The sequence below is a fragment of the Dasypus novemcinctus genome, chromosome 30 (genome assembly GCF_030445035.2).
Source record: "Dasypus novemcinctus isolate mDasNov1 chromosome 30, mDasNov1.1.hap2, whole genome shotgun sequence".
NCBI lineage: Eukaryota > Metazoa > Chordata > Mammalia > Cingulata > Dasypodidae > Dasypus > Dasypus novemcinctus.
Window position 1 is genome coordinate 49,361,884 of NC_080702.1, and position 13,479 is coordinate 49,375,362.

The following is a 13,479-nucleotide window of genomic DNA, read 5'->3' on the forward strand; positions in this document are numbered from 1 at the left end:
TTACACTGAATTGTACACTTGACAGTGTTTAAAATGGAAAATTTGGAGGTTGTATGTATGTTAGTACAAAAATTATAAAAATTCAGAGAGTTATTTTAAAGGTAATGTTAATACAATTTTAGAGGTTTTTGGAAGTATGCAAAGTTCAGGAAATTAGGGAAAATAATTGAGAACACTAAAGGCAGATTTTGATTTTACAAAACCAATAACTGGAATTTTTAATTAGCCACAATATTTTATGGAGTGTGGTAATGACAGAAGAAGATATTGTTGTATCTCTAGGAAATAATAGAAAATAGAGAAATGATGTATGTCTAAGGGAATGTTTCATGCATCTTCAAGGTGGTCTTGAAAAACTAGTAAGGGGGAAATGAATGGGTTTAATTAATGGAGAAAGAAAATCATTTTGGAATATTAAATTGAGGTAATCTACTTCATACTAGAGGCAAACACTTTCCATATTTCAAAAAATAAAACAAATTACTGGAATTAGCACATCTATTAATAAACTTACAGATTGGGGTAGCATGGCCAAAAAGTCAGACAGAATAGGAGAAAAGATGATTGGATTTTACTTTAATACTGATTTTTTATTTTTTTTAATTTAAATACTCCACGATTAAACTATTTTTTAAAAAAGGAACAACAGGAAAAAAAGACTTTTTAGAAGGTCCAAGGGATTGAACCCAGGACCTTGTACTTGGGAAGCAGGTGCTCAACCATTGTCTAAATCCACAGCCCTAAAATAAATGTTTGCAAACACATACTTTATATTTTCAGTAATGAAAACATTTGAAAAAAGTGAAATGGTGTATACATGAATAGAAATATGACCCAAGACTTAAAAGACAAATCATCAAATATATTCTTAAGACCAAATAACTGAAGAAAATATTAATGCAACAATTGTTAAAATAAATGCAAATGTGATCAACAGGAGACCAATATCTAACATCGATTTATTCAAGTATGATAAAAAACAATACAAGGAAGGAGATATTTCCTTTATGGCTAGTAAAATTGTCAATTAGTGTACTTCTGGATGATTCTTTTACAATAGGTTTAAAATACATTTAAAAAATATCCAAAATTGCACCCAAACACTTAACTACAAAAATTCTGTTAGCTTCTTTTATAATGCAAAGTTCTATTACTATATCCATTATATACTTAATTATGGTAATAAAATATTTAGAACCCAATAAAAACACAAAATTTTTTGCTGAAATAAAATTAAAATAGCCCTAAGACTATAACATATGTAGACATACAAATTGTATATTGGAAACACGTATTTATATGAAACATGTTTGTGATTTCTTCTTTTATATGCAAGCACGTTAAAGGGAAATGGGGACAGAATGATCTCGCGCTTGTAATATACAAATTGTTAGCACAGAAACGTAGTGAATATGTTTAAGGATTCATTACAACTTTCATGGTCTGAGACATTTATATATATTTTTGCATTTTATGACTTAGTTATTTTTAAAACAAATTTAATAATATTATATATTAAAACATTCTCTTTGACAAAACATTTATTTATTCTTCAGTTTTAAAAGGACATTAAGACATTTTCTTGGCTCCCAGTGTGGTCAGCACTGGGCGCTGGACCTTCTGAACCTAGTGGATAAGTCACCATGGAAAAGAAAGCCTTATATAATTATCAGGGCATTCTAGCAAGTGTCACTCCTGGTTTCTACTCTTCAGCAATGCAAATCCACCAAGTGCACATTTCCCTTACGTAGTTTGAGTGGACAGCAGAATTAGTATCTAATCCTTTAGTATCTCCTTCTCTGACAATGCACAAACTCTTACCCTCCACTTTACAGGGTGCTTCATGCTGGGACATGAGTCAAACTTGCCTTCTTTCCTAAGAGATTCAGTCCAGAATACCTGAATCAATCACCCTCAACTCCTGTGGCCCTGATGCTTCTGGAAATACAGCCATCAGCAGTACCCATCAGAAAGAGGTGTGTGTATATTACAGATACTTACAAAGATTTTGGAAAATTATGGAAAGAAAATGAGCAGTGAATCACTGGAGGTCTGTCAAAGAATAAAAGAGATAAGCAGAAAAACAACTAGACATGAAAAGGAAGAAAACTAAGTTGCAAACTCTTTCTACAGCAATTTCTGAACCTTGCCATCTCCAGTCACAAATGTGTGCAGCTGCTTGCAAAACATATGTGTCTGATACTTTCAAAACCAGATTAAGCTATCATTTTCTTTAGTAAAATACCCTCTTCTCACTCAAGCTATATCTATTAGCCAGAAGCCCATCAAAAATATTTTAAAGAATTTTTTGAAACCTATCACCCCTGCAGTTTTAATTTATCAATTCATTTTTTAGACCATTACCTATAGAAATGGCATTTAGAATCATGCTGGAGTGGAAAGTGTCACTCAGATCCTTCATCATTTTAAATCTGGCTTGGCTGGCAGCTGGAGGAGAGAAGGAGGATACCTGATGGGCTATGATATAAAGATATTTCAGAGAGTAACCAGTTGTCTACAGTAAGAAATCTGTCCAAGCAAGTGGACCCAAGATATCTGTGGCATCTTTGTAGGAATATTAGCAATTATACTTATGGGAAAAGAATCATTAGCAGACCCTTAATTTGGGGAAAAGATATTTTTCTACAACCTCTTAGCAATGCCCTAATGGTAGTGGACTGTGTTTCTAAAGAATATCATTTCATTCACTACTCATGACAGCTGAGGTCAGAGGAGAGGCAAGGAGAGAGGCAAGGAGAGAGGAGAGGCTGGAGAAGGATGAATCCCTTATGTTCCAGAAATGGAAAAAAGAATGTCATGGGAACTAAAAGGAAGAAAGATAAAATATACTCACTTTCCTTTGAAAGAAAAATATCCAGTCAGAAGATTATGGACAATCTGGGATCTAGGTGTGCAGCGGGGAAGGCAAGGACAATAATGCGGAGTGTGTTAATCTAGCCATCTGCAAATTGTCTAGGCATTGCTTATCATAATAATGAGGCAGAAAATAAATGAAAAAGGCACTTACTGCTGCAAAAAGAATCCTTTGAAAGGCCGGACAGTCCTTTCTTGTGTTAGAAATGTATAGAGGGGGAAAAACCCCACAATAACCAGATCTCCATCCTTAAATACATTGGGTTTCATTCTGTAGAAGCAGGCAGGATCCGTTAACCTCCATGCGGAAAGGGGAAGTTGCAGGAGCAGGACAATGAAAATCAATAGGTACATTTTAGAAGTAGCTCCCAGTTTAGCCAAAGCTTTCAGTATGTGCAAGGTAAGGGGCATGCAGAGCTGAAATGGAACCTGCAAACTCAAGCAGTATATAAATATATATATAAGTATATATATATATATATATATATATATATATATACTGTATATACATGTATATATACTGCTTATATACGTGTATATATATACTGTTTATATATATAAATACATCTGTGTGTATATGTTGTTGTTATGAACTCGAAAGTCAAATCTAAGGGCTGTGATGGCCTTTTCTTGCTAAGCTTTTCCAAATCCTCTAGACAACAGGGGGACCTGTAACACTTTTTGCCCTGGGGCTCTGCATCTGAGGCTCCATGCCCAGGTGAAAAACAAGAGTCGGAAAATATGTTTTGGAATATTCTCAGCACCCCTAGGTGCTATCATTTCACCCCAGTCCAGGGATAGCAAGGCCCCAGGGACCACCCACTGTCCAGGCAGATTTAGTGCTATCCCTTGTCAATCAACCAGGCCCAATGAATAAACTGGTGTTAACTGCATCACAAGGGTGGTCTGTCAAAAGGGACTCAGACCAGTCATGTTTTAGCTAAGGACATCCTGGAATCATGCACTCCATGGTCCAACAGTGAGATGGACAGCCTCACACAACTATGTCTCAGGTTAGGCAAACAGCATGCCTCATGAGGTAGATGCAGGCCTGCATACCATTCCTGTGACCAGAAACACCCACAATCCATTGTGCCCCTGCCTGGGATTCAGCAGTCACACAATTTTCATAAATTACAAATCCATAGCATAAGATTAATGTGAAAATAAAACTGCATTTTGAATTCCTAAAATTTGACACCCTTGTCTACTCCTCAGCCCCTGTAAAATGCATTAATACCATAGATCAGCAGCTTGTGCTGATCCATTTCTCCATCTACAGAGAGTTTTTCCTAATAATTGCACCTCTATGGGAACATAGAGTTTTGTTGGAAACATTTATGTTTTGTCACCCCAAAGCAGAGAACGGTCACTTTAATACCCCATGTATTCTCCACCATACCAAACATCTAAAACACAGGCAACCCATATGGCTTTTTATTACCCTGGATAAAAAATAAAGGGCTTATGGCCACTAACTTGGAAGGGAATGTAAAGTTGTGCCCATCTCACAGGCACGTACTCTTGCAAGTTTATCAATGGTCAGGGCAGGAAGCTCTAGGTTTTGGGAAATTCACATCAAGTGCACCTCCTCTGACTATGGGCCAGTTTCTGATCCTTGAGGCTGTTGATGGCAGAGATCCAATAACACAAGGAACAAATAGACAACATAAACAGACAACAGGGGCTTTTTTCGCTCTCTTCCAGGTAGTAGTGAAGTTCACATATAAACATACTCCATTGCAGTTTTATTGAGGTCATAGGTATTGGTAAGGCCATTACAATATTTGAGGATATTGAGACATTTATGTGAGGATGAATATCATGCTGAAGTTTATTGGGATGTATGTGATCCAAGTGATTCAAATTGGTGGAAAGAGCTCTCAAGCTGAAATTGTATTTTGCACCCTGCCAATTGGCCCTACTTTGGAATTTATGCTCCCCAGTGTGACTGAGTTAGGCTCATTTGTGGTTTCCTACAAATTGCTCTTCTGCACATTCTATTTAAAACTATACTTAGTACTAGACTTGATAGGACTTAAATGTTTGGGGTTCCGTGTGCCAGTTCGGCCCTAAATCTCAACAGATTTCTTGCACCTACTCTCCAGTTCATTGTACTCACCCAGGACAAGTATCAAGGAGATGATGATGGACCACATCCATCCCAAGGAACAGAGAGAATCTCAGCTGCACACAATGTATTCCCACCCATCAGCTCCATGGATTCTAAGACTCTCTCATTTACAGGAGGGGTAAATATCACTATCCCAGCATCCTCAGGATAAGGAAATGAAATGTGGATTATAGAATATTCATGGTTATTCTTCTATGCACTTATTGTTATTCTAACAATGTAACATATTTATCATTGAGGTGGAGACAATGGTCACCAAAGGTTCATAAGGGCCAGAAAAGGGAAATACAGGTGTAACATGGGGCATTTTGTAGACTTTGGAATTGTCCTGAATGACATTGCAGTGACGGATATAAGCCATTATATATTTCGTCATAACGTGCTACATTGTGTGGGACAGAGTGTAAAATATAATGTAAACTAAAATCCACACTTAGCTGCAGTGCTTCAACATGTGTTCATCAATTCTAACAAATATACCACACTAAGGAAGAATGTTGTTAATGTTGGAAAGTGTGGGAAGGGGAGGGAGTGGGGCATATGGGAATCCCCTAAATTTTTCATGGAACTTTTATGTTTAAAATACAAAATATTTTAAAAAGGTTAATGTAGTCATGTCCAACTTGTCCTTCCTCAGTTATATTTCAAGAAATAATGTTTCCTTATCCAATTCATGATGAAGCAAATAAGGTCCTCTATGAAACTGATTTTTTTTTCTTTTTAATGCTTGAATAGGTGTCTAAAATTTTGAATATTCAACTTTCCAAGAAGAAATGGTTTCTTTGTTTTTACATATGCTAAACTAGGAGTATGCGGAAGCTTGTGGGATGAGGGATTGAAACTCATGCATTAAAATGGGACTGTGTAAAATAGTGTATATTTAAGGCACAATTCATTTGGTCTGAGAGGGAGTAAGTCTCAGAACTTGAGAAGAAGACATAAGTCTTTTTTAAGTATTTTTGCCAGTTATGTTCAATGGTGTCTCCCAAGCACATAGAAGAATGTCTTAATAAGTGCATTTGTTTTTTTTAAAGATTTATTTTATTTCTCTCCCCTTCCCTCCCCCACCCCAGTTGTCTGTTCTCTGTGTATATTTGCTGTGTGTTCTTTTTTTTATTATTTTTATTATTTTTATTTATTTATTATTTTTTTAATTGATTTTGTAAAAATATTACATTACAAAAAAATACATGAGGACCCCTTCAACCCCACCACCCCCACCCCACCCCTGCCCCCCCCAGCAACACTCATTCCCATCATCATGACACATCCATTGCATTTGGTAAGTACGTCTCTGGGCACCTCTGCACCTCATGGTCAATGGTCCACATCATGGCCCATACTCTCCCCCATTCCATCCAGTGGGCCCTGTGAGGATTTATAATGTCTGGTGATTGCCCCTGAAGCACCATCCAGGGCAGCTCCAAGTCCCTAAGACACCTCCACATATCGTCTCTTCCTGCCATTCCCCTTACCCATTAGCCACCATGTCCACTTTTCCCACTCCAATGCCACCTTTTCTCTGTGGACATTGGATTGGTTGTGTCCATTGCACCTCTATGTCAAGAGGAGGCTCAGATTCCTCATGGATACTGGATGCAGTCCTCTCGCTTTAAGTTGTAGGCACTCTAGGCTCCATGGTGTGGTGGTTGTCCTTTTTCAACTCCATCTTAGCTGAGTGAGGTGAGTCCAATAAATCAGATTGTAGGTGCTGGAGTCTGTTGAGGCTCTGGGCCTGGCTATCACATTGTCAGTCCAGAGATTCAGATCCCCTAAATATATCTTAAGCCCTGACACCAACTACAACTCCTGCACAGTAGCATGAAAGTCTTAAGAAGAGAGATCCCATTTGAGTCCAGATTCATCACGCATAAATGTGTGTTCGTTTTTGTCCACTCCTGTAGTTGTCAGTGTCATGGGAATCTGTGTTTCTTTTTGTTGCATCATCTTGTGTCAGCTCTCTTTGTGTGCAGTGCCATTCCTGGGCAGGCTGCACTTTCTTTCATGCTGTGCAGCTCTCCTTATGGGGCACACCACTATGCTGGGACACACCTGCATGGCAGGGCACTCCTTGCATGCATCACCACTGCACATGGGCCAGCTCCACACGGGTCAAGGGGGCCCAGGGTTTGAACTGTGGACCTCCCATGTGGTAGATGGACACCCTAGCCACTGGGCAAAGTCCGCTTCCCAAGAAGACATAAGTCTTGAGGTCTCCTAAATCTGGTATGGTTTAGGACAGTTTTTATTTTTTAATTGTAAAGGAAGACTTTTATTTTCCATCCAGAATGATTATAACAAAATAATTTAAACACATCTGAAAAATTCTGAAATAATGCAAAGAAGGCACAGAACAAATAAAAGTATTTAATCAAATAGCTTAAAATGAGAAAATCCAAGTGTTTTCATAGTTTCAAAATACCATTCTGACCACTATCAACAGTCTTTTGTAAGAAAACCTGTGACTTAAGTGCATTCCAAAGCTTCCAATAATAAAAACAACATTGAAAAAATTTTCCTCCAAAAATGCTTATTATACCATAGGGTTTAGTGTAAGTATTTCATATATAACAAACCAGTAATTATGATTTTTTTGATGGATAGCTAGTCCCCAAGAAAAATGATGTACTCTTATAAAATGTTCTTAAAATTAGCAAAGTAGGTTACAAAATTCTATCTGCAGAGCAGGAAAAACCTTGTCCCATGTCAATTAGAATATCGAACAATTCTATAATCACATTATTTCAAAAGCAATCATCAAATAACCATACCATAACGTAGAGGGCATTTCACTGTGTCCTGGTTTTATGTTGACCACAGAGTAAAGCAAAGGACCGAATACATCAGTAATCATTATAATTGCAATTTCTTGTTTATTCAAAAGAGATATTTTTTTTAAGATTTATTTCTCTCCCCTTCTCCCCGACCCCAGTATTTTTTTAATCATTATAAAATTAACAGAAATCATCAGTGACATGCAGATACACTAAATCACAGCAAGGAAACCACTAAGTTGGAAAATAAAGTGGTTGTGCTTCTCAACAGATATAGTATTTTGAATTACATTCTCTGATCATCAAGACCATTTATTCCAGAGTCATTTATAATTAACATATATTCTGAACTAGGTTTGTAAATGAAACATTTTTCAAGTATGCATAACATTAATAAGGAAAAGATACTTTTTTCTTATTCACTAATTTATGCTCTTTCAAAGGACAACCATATCAAATAAAGGACCAACAAAGTGGGTGCTCATAGCTTTCAAAAATATTTCAAAATATGAAATAGTCTAGTGACCAAGATTTGATTGAAAGGTCACATCAAAAATTTAATGTTTCAGATTAAGAAAAAGAACTTCTCAATCTCTTACTTAAAATAGTTAAGTTCATAATTAAAGAAATAATGGGGAAAACAAGAGCTTCTAAAACATTTAAGACTCTTACAAAAATGATCTCTTACTCAACAGTGATATATGGTTGTTTATCTAATAGCAGTATGGTTTTATCTTTATCCATTTTAATTGCATAAATCACAAAAATATTTCCAGATAAGTTTGCTGATAAATACAATACAAACTCCAGAAAGGATTTTTAGCAAAAACTGCTTCAGAATTTTTCTATGTAACAAAATATTCCTTTGGAAATGAATCTTTAATGCAGCAGGATTATTCACGCAAATATAGCTTTTACCACCTTCAGCACTAAACTATAATCACCTTACAATTCCTCTTTTCACTAGAAAAGATGCTTGATTCACAACTAATTTCTAAAAAGTGGGGGCTGGGGAAGTGGGGCATATGAGAATCTTTATTTTTTAGTCACATTTTGTGTGATCTCTGGATCTTTTAAAAATAAATTAAAAATACATTAAAATGTTTTAAAAAATCGATAGGAGACTTCCAGACCAACAAATAATGGTCAATGTGACTTTCTTCCTCTGATCCCTCAGCATGAGGACTAGGGTGGAATGGCTCATTCCCATGGCAGATAAGCCATTCACCCCTACAATCTTATCTCTATGTTTTAGTCTTCAATCCTAATAAGCATGCCTTTCCTGGATGATAGTTTTAAGGAAGGAAGGCTGATTGGTGTGGCTCTCCTCATGTCAACCAACAATAGTAAAGCCCCAACTTCCCAAATAGCTTCTTAAAACTAGATCATGGCAGCCATGCAGAGGTCTTGGAAGCCCAAGCCATGTGACCCATGATAGAGACCAGCTGGCATGGTACTCATTGTAACTGAAAGCACTTGGCACTCTTCCATGGCTTTTGCTGGCTCCTCTAAAACTGGAACTCCAGTGTTTTAATGGCATCAGCTGGGGAAGCAGCACTGACTTGCAGCATAGCTACCACCTCACTGTGATTTAAGATGATGAAGTCTATAGCATTGATAGTCAGCACGACATCACCGCTCTTCATTCTGCCAACTTGTGCAAGATAGCCATGAGGTGACCCACTGCACACAAAGATGGGCAGCTCACCTCTCTTACTTCCCTGCTTCTAGCAACTGTCTTTCCAGGGGATTTCTGTAGCTTTTAAGTGTGAGAGATTAGATTTTTAAAAATTATTATTGAATAATCATGGAAATCCTACTTTTCTGGTAGAAGTTCCTGTATGTTGCTTGCAGTAGAAAGGAGTAAACCATGGAAGGAGAGAAAAAGTTCATACAATTCATCTGAAGATATGAGGGAATATGTTAGTAATTGAGACTGCTCAGTCTTCAAAAATGGGAGATGAATTCCTTCAGGAAAAAGTAGAACTAATGGGTAAATCTCAGAAATCAAGTATATTAAGCTCTTCAAAGAAGTAAAGGACTATTATGTGCATTAAGAAACAAATGTGAATAGTAAAATGGGAGGCGGGGAAAGATGGCTTCTGAGTGAGTGCACCTCATAATCTCTCCTACAAAGAAGCAGCTGAGTAGGGTTGGAGTCCAGCTGGACCAGGCTATTTCAGATGCTTGCAGGGCAGGAGGTATCTGAACGTCAATTTAGTGGGACAGTGACAGAGGGATTCTTGCAAGAGGGAGAATTTTGGGTCTCTTTCATGGAGGTAGGGGTTGTGAGTAGGACCCTTCCCCCTGCGGCTGGCGGCTGGACTGCAGTGATCCCTGCGATCTTTGTTGTTTGGGGAGTTCCCAAACTCTGAGCAGGCTGTTTCGGGGGCTTGCAGGGCAGGAAGTGTATGGATGTTAATTTGGTGAGCCAATGACAGAAGAGATTCTTGCAAGAGGTGGAACTTACAGTTTCTGACATGGAGGTCAGAAGTTCTAGGTGGAACCCCTCCCCCTAGGGCTGGCGGCCCAGCCGCAGTGGTCCCTGAAATCTTTGTAGTGCAGCGGCAACCCCAGTGAGCTGTTTTGGGGGCTTTCAGGGTAGGAGGTATCTGGATGTCAATTTGGTGAGACAGTGACAGAAGAGACTCTTGTGAGAGGTGGAATTTTGCGTTTCTGACACAGACATCAGAGGGTGTGGGTGGGACCCCTCCCCCTATGGCTGGCACCCAGCTTCAGGGATCCCTGAAGGCTGTGTTGTGCTGTGGTGTTCTCAGGCCCCCTGTTAACCAGATGCATGGTTCCCAGGGCTGAGTGCCCTAAACCCTGATGGCCCACGCTCCAGACACACACACCTTGAGTCTGCATTGTCACAGACTTCCCATCCATGAATCCATAGCTCCCTGAGGTCCATCTGAGTTCCTTGATTACCCTAGCGCTTGGCATTTGTGTGTGTGTGTGTTTTTTTTTTTCTTTTTATTTCTTGTCTTGGTTGCTAATATTGCATTGTCTCTTGGTCTTTTCTCCTGTTTTACCCCTAAAGGTCCTTCTTCATTTATTTAGTTTTTTTTTCTCCTTTTCTTTTTCTTGCTTATTTCCTCCCCTTTTCGTTGCCCACCCCCATTTTTCTCTTCTCTTTTTTTTCTCGCTTTTTCTTCTCATTATATTTTATTTTATTTATACAATAGGAGCTACAGAGAGTGCTTCATATTTGCTGTGTTCCCTCATCCTCCATTTCTTCTTTTCTGTGTGAATTGATTTTGGCCACCTACACTATTCCCTTTCCCCACATCATACCATCATCCTCATCAACTGCTTCTCTTACATTCCATCTTCCTTTCTTTGTCACTCAAATTGTCTGACTTTTAATTTCTAATACCTTTGTTCTGTTTTCTGTCTTTTACCCACTCTAGATAATATTGTCTTTCTTTTCTCTTTCCCTCTCTCATGAAAACACTGGCTTTTTAATTCATATTATATTCCTCCCCATATTCAGTTGGCTGTCTCATTATAGGTACGCTACTTAAAGCTATAACCCTACACAACTTACATGAGTTTAATAGCCATTCTCCCTGATCTCACATTTTTGCTCTGTTAACATTTATTACCAATACTACTTTATACATTTTCTTTTCTTACACATTTTGCTATCCCTGGCCCTAATAATATCCATCATAGTGAACTTACACAGCAAAAAGAAAATAGAGTAAGAAAAACAAAGTGACAAAGAGAAGACATAACACTTATGCATGAACAACAACTAATTAATCCCCAAGACTAGACAAGGAAGCTAAGGAACTGATTAAACCCACCAAGGTAAAATGAAGACCAGACAGCAACAAAAAACTACAAACCAAACCAATAATGAGGAAAACATGGCTGAAATCCAAAGAACAAACTGAAAACCTGGAAGGGGAGCAGAACATGGGACAAGTACTTAAAGATCTCAAAACATATATTAGAGACCAACTTAATGAAGTAAAGGAAAGGATTAACAATATGAAGAAAACACTTAGAGAGGAAATAGCAGACATACACAAAAAGGTAACAGATATGATGGGGATGAACACCACAGTTCAAGAAATCAAAAATACAGTCTCATCAAACAACAGCATATTGGAAGAGGCAGAGGAGAGAATTAGCGACGGGGAAGACAGTACATCTGAAATCAAACAGATAGTAGAACTGATCAATAAAAAGATAGAAAAAAATTCAGCTAGGACTTAGGGACCTGAATGAAAATGCAAAATGCACAAAAATATGTATTATAGGCATCACAGAAGGAGAAGAGAAGGGAAAAGGGACAGAAGCAGTGTTGGAGGAAATAATGGCTGAAAACTTCCCAAATCTACTGAAAGAGATGGATGTACATGTCCAGGAAGCACAACACACTCCAAACACCATAAATCTCAAAAGGCCCACCCCAGGACATATACTTGTCAAATAATCCACTGCTCAAGACAAAGAGAAAATTCTAAAAGCAGCAAGAAAAAAGAAAACCATCACATACAAGGGAGGCTTCATAAGATTAAGTGCTGATTCCTCATCCAAAAACATGGAAGAAAGAAGGCAGTGGTAGGATATTGTCAAGGAACTAAAAGAAAAAAAATTTCCAACCAAGAATACTCTACCCAGCTAAACTAGCATTCAAAAATTATGTAGACTTCAAAATATTAACAGATAAACAGAAATTGAATGAGTATGCCAACAAGAACCCTGCCCTTCAAGAAATACTAAAGGGAGGTCTGCAGGAAGAAAGAAAAAAACATGAGAGGCAGAGTTGGAGGAGAGTGTAAGAGCAACAAAAAAGACAAAGAGAAAGAAAAAAATATGACAAACACAAGTCAAATCAAAATATGGCTAGTATAAATAATTCCTTGAAAGTAATAACAATGAATGTCAATGGATTAAACTCACCTGTCAAAAGACTCAGACTGGGAGATTGGATAAGGAAACAAGACCCATATATATGCTGTCTATAAGAAACACATCCTAGACCCAGGGATTCATTGACGTTGAAAGTGAGTGGCTGGAAAACAAGATTACAAGCAAACAATAACCAAAAGAAGGCAGGAGTAGCTATATAAATATCAGACAAAATAGACTTTAAATGCGAAACAATTGTGAGAGACAAAGAAGGATACTACATATTACTGAAAGGGACAATCTTTCAAGAAGAACAAACAATCATAAATATTTATGCTCCTAACAAGGGTTCCTCCAAATACATGAGGCAAACACTGGAAAAACAAAGTGAAATAATAGATGCCTCTACAATTATAGTGGGAGACTTTAATACATCACTATCAACTTAGGATACAACATCTCAAAAGAGAATCAATAAAGAAACAAGAACTTTGAACAGTATATTAGAGGAGCTGTATCTAATAGACATACACAGATAATTACACCCGAATACAGCAGGATATACATTTTTCTCCAGTGCACATGGAATATTCTCCAAGATTGAATACATATTAGGCCACAGAAAAAGTCTCAATGAATTCAGAAAGATAGAAATCATACAAAATAATATCTCTGACCACAGTGGAGTGACCCTGGAAAACTGCAAGGTCCAGAGGCCCAGATTTCACACCATGATATGGAAAGTAAACATCACACTTAGAAAAACAGTGGGTCAAAAAGGAAATTTCTAAAGATATTAATAACTATCTTGAAACTAATGAAAATGATAAC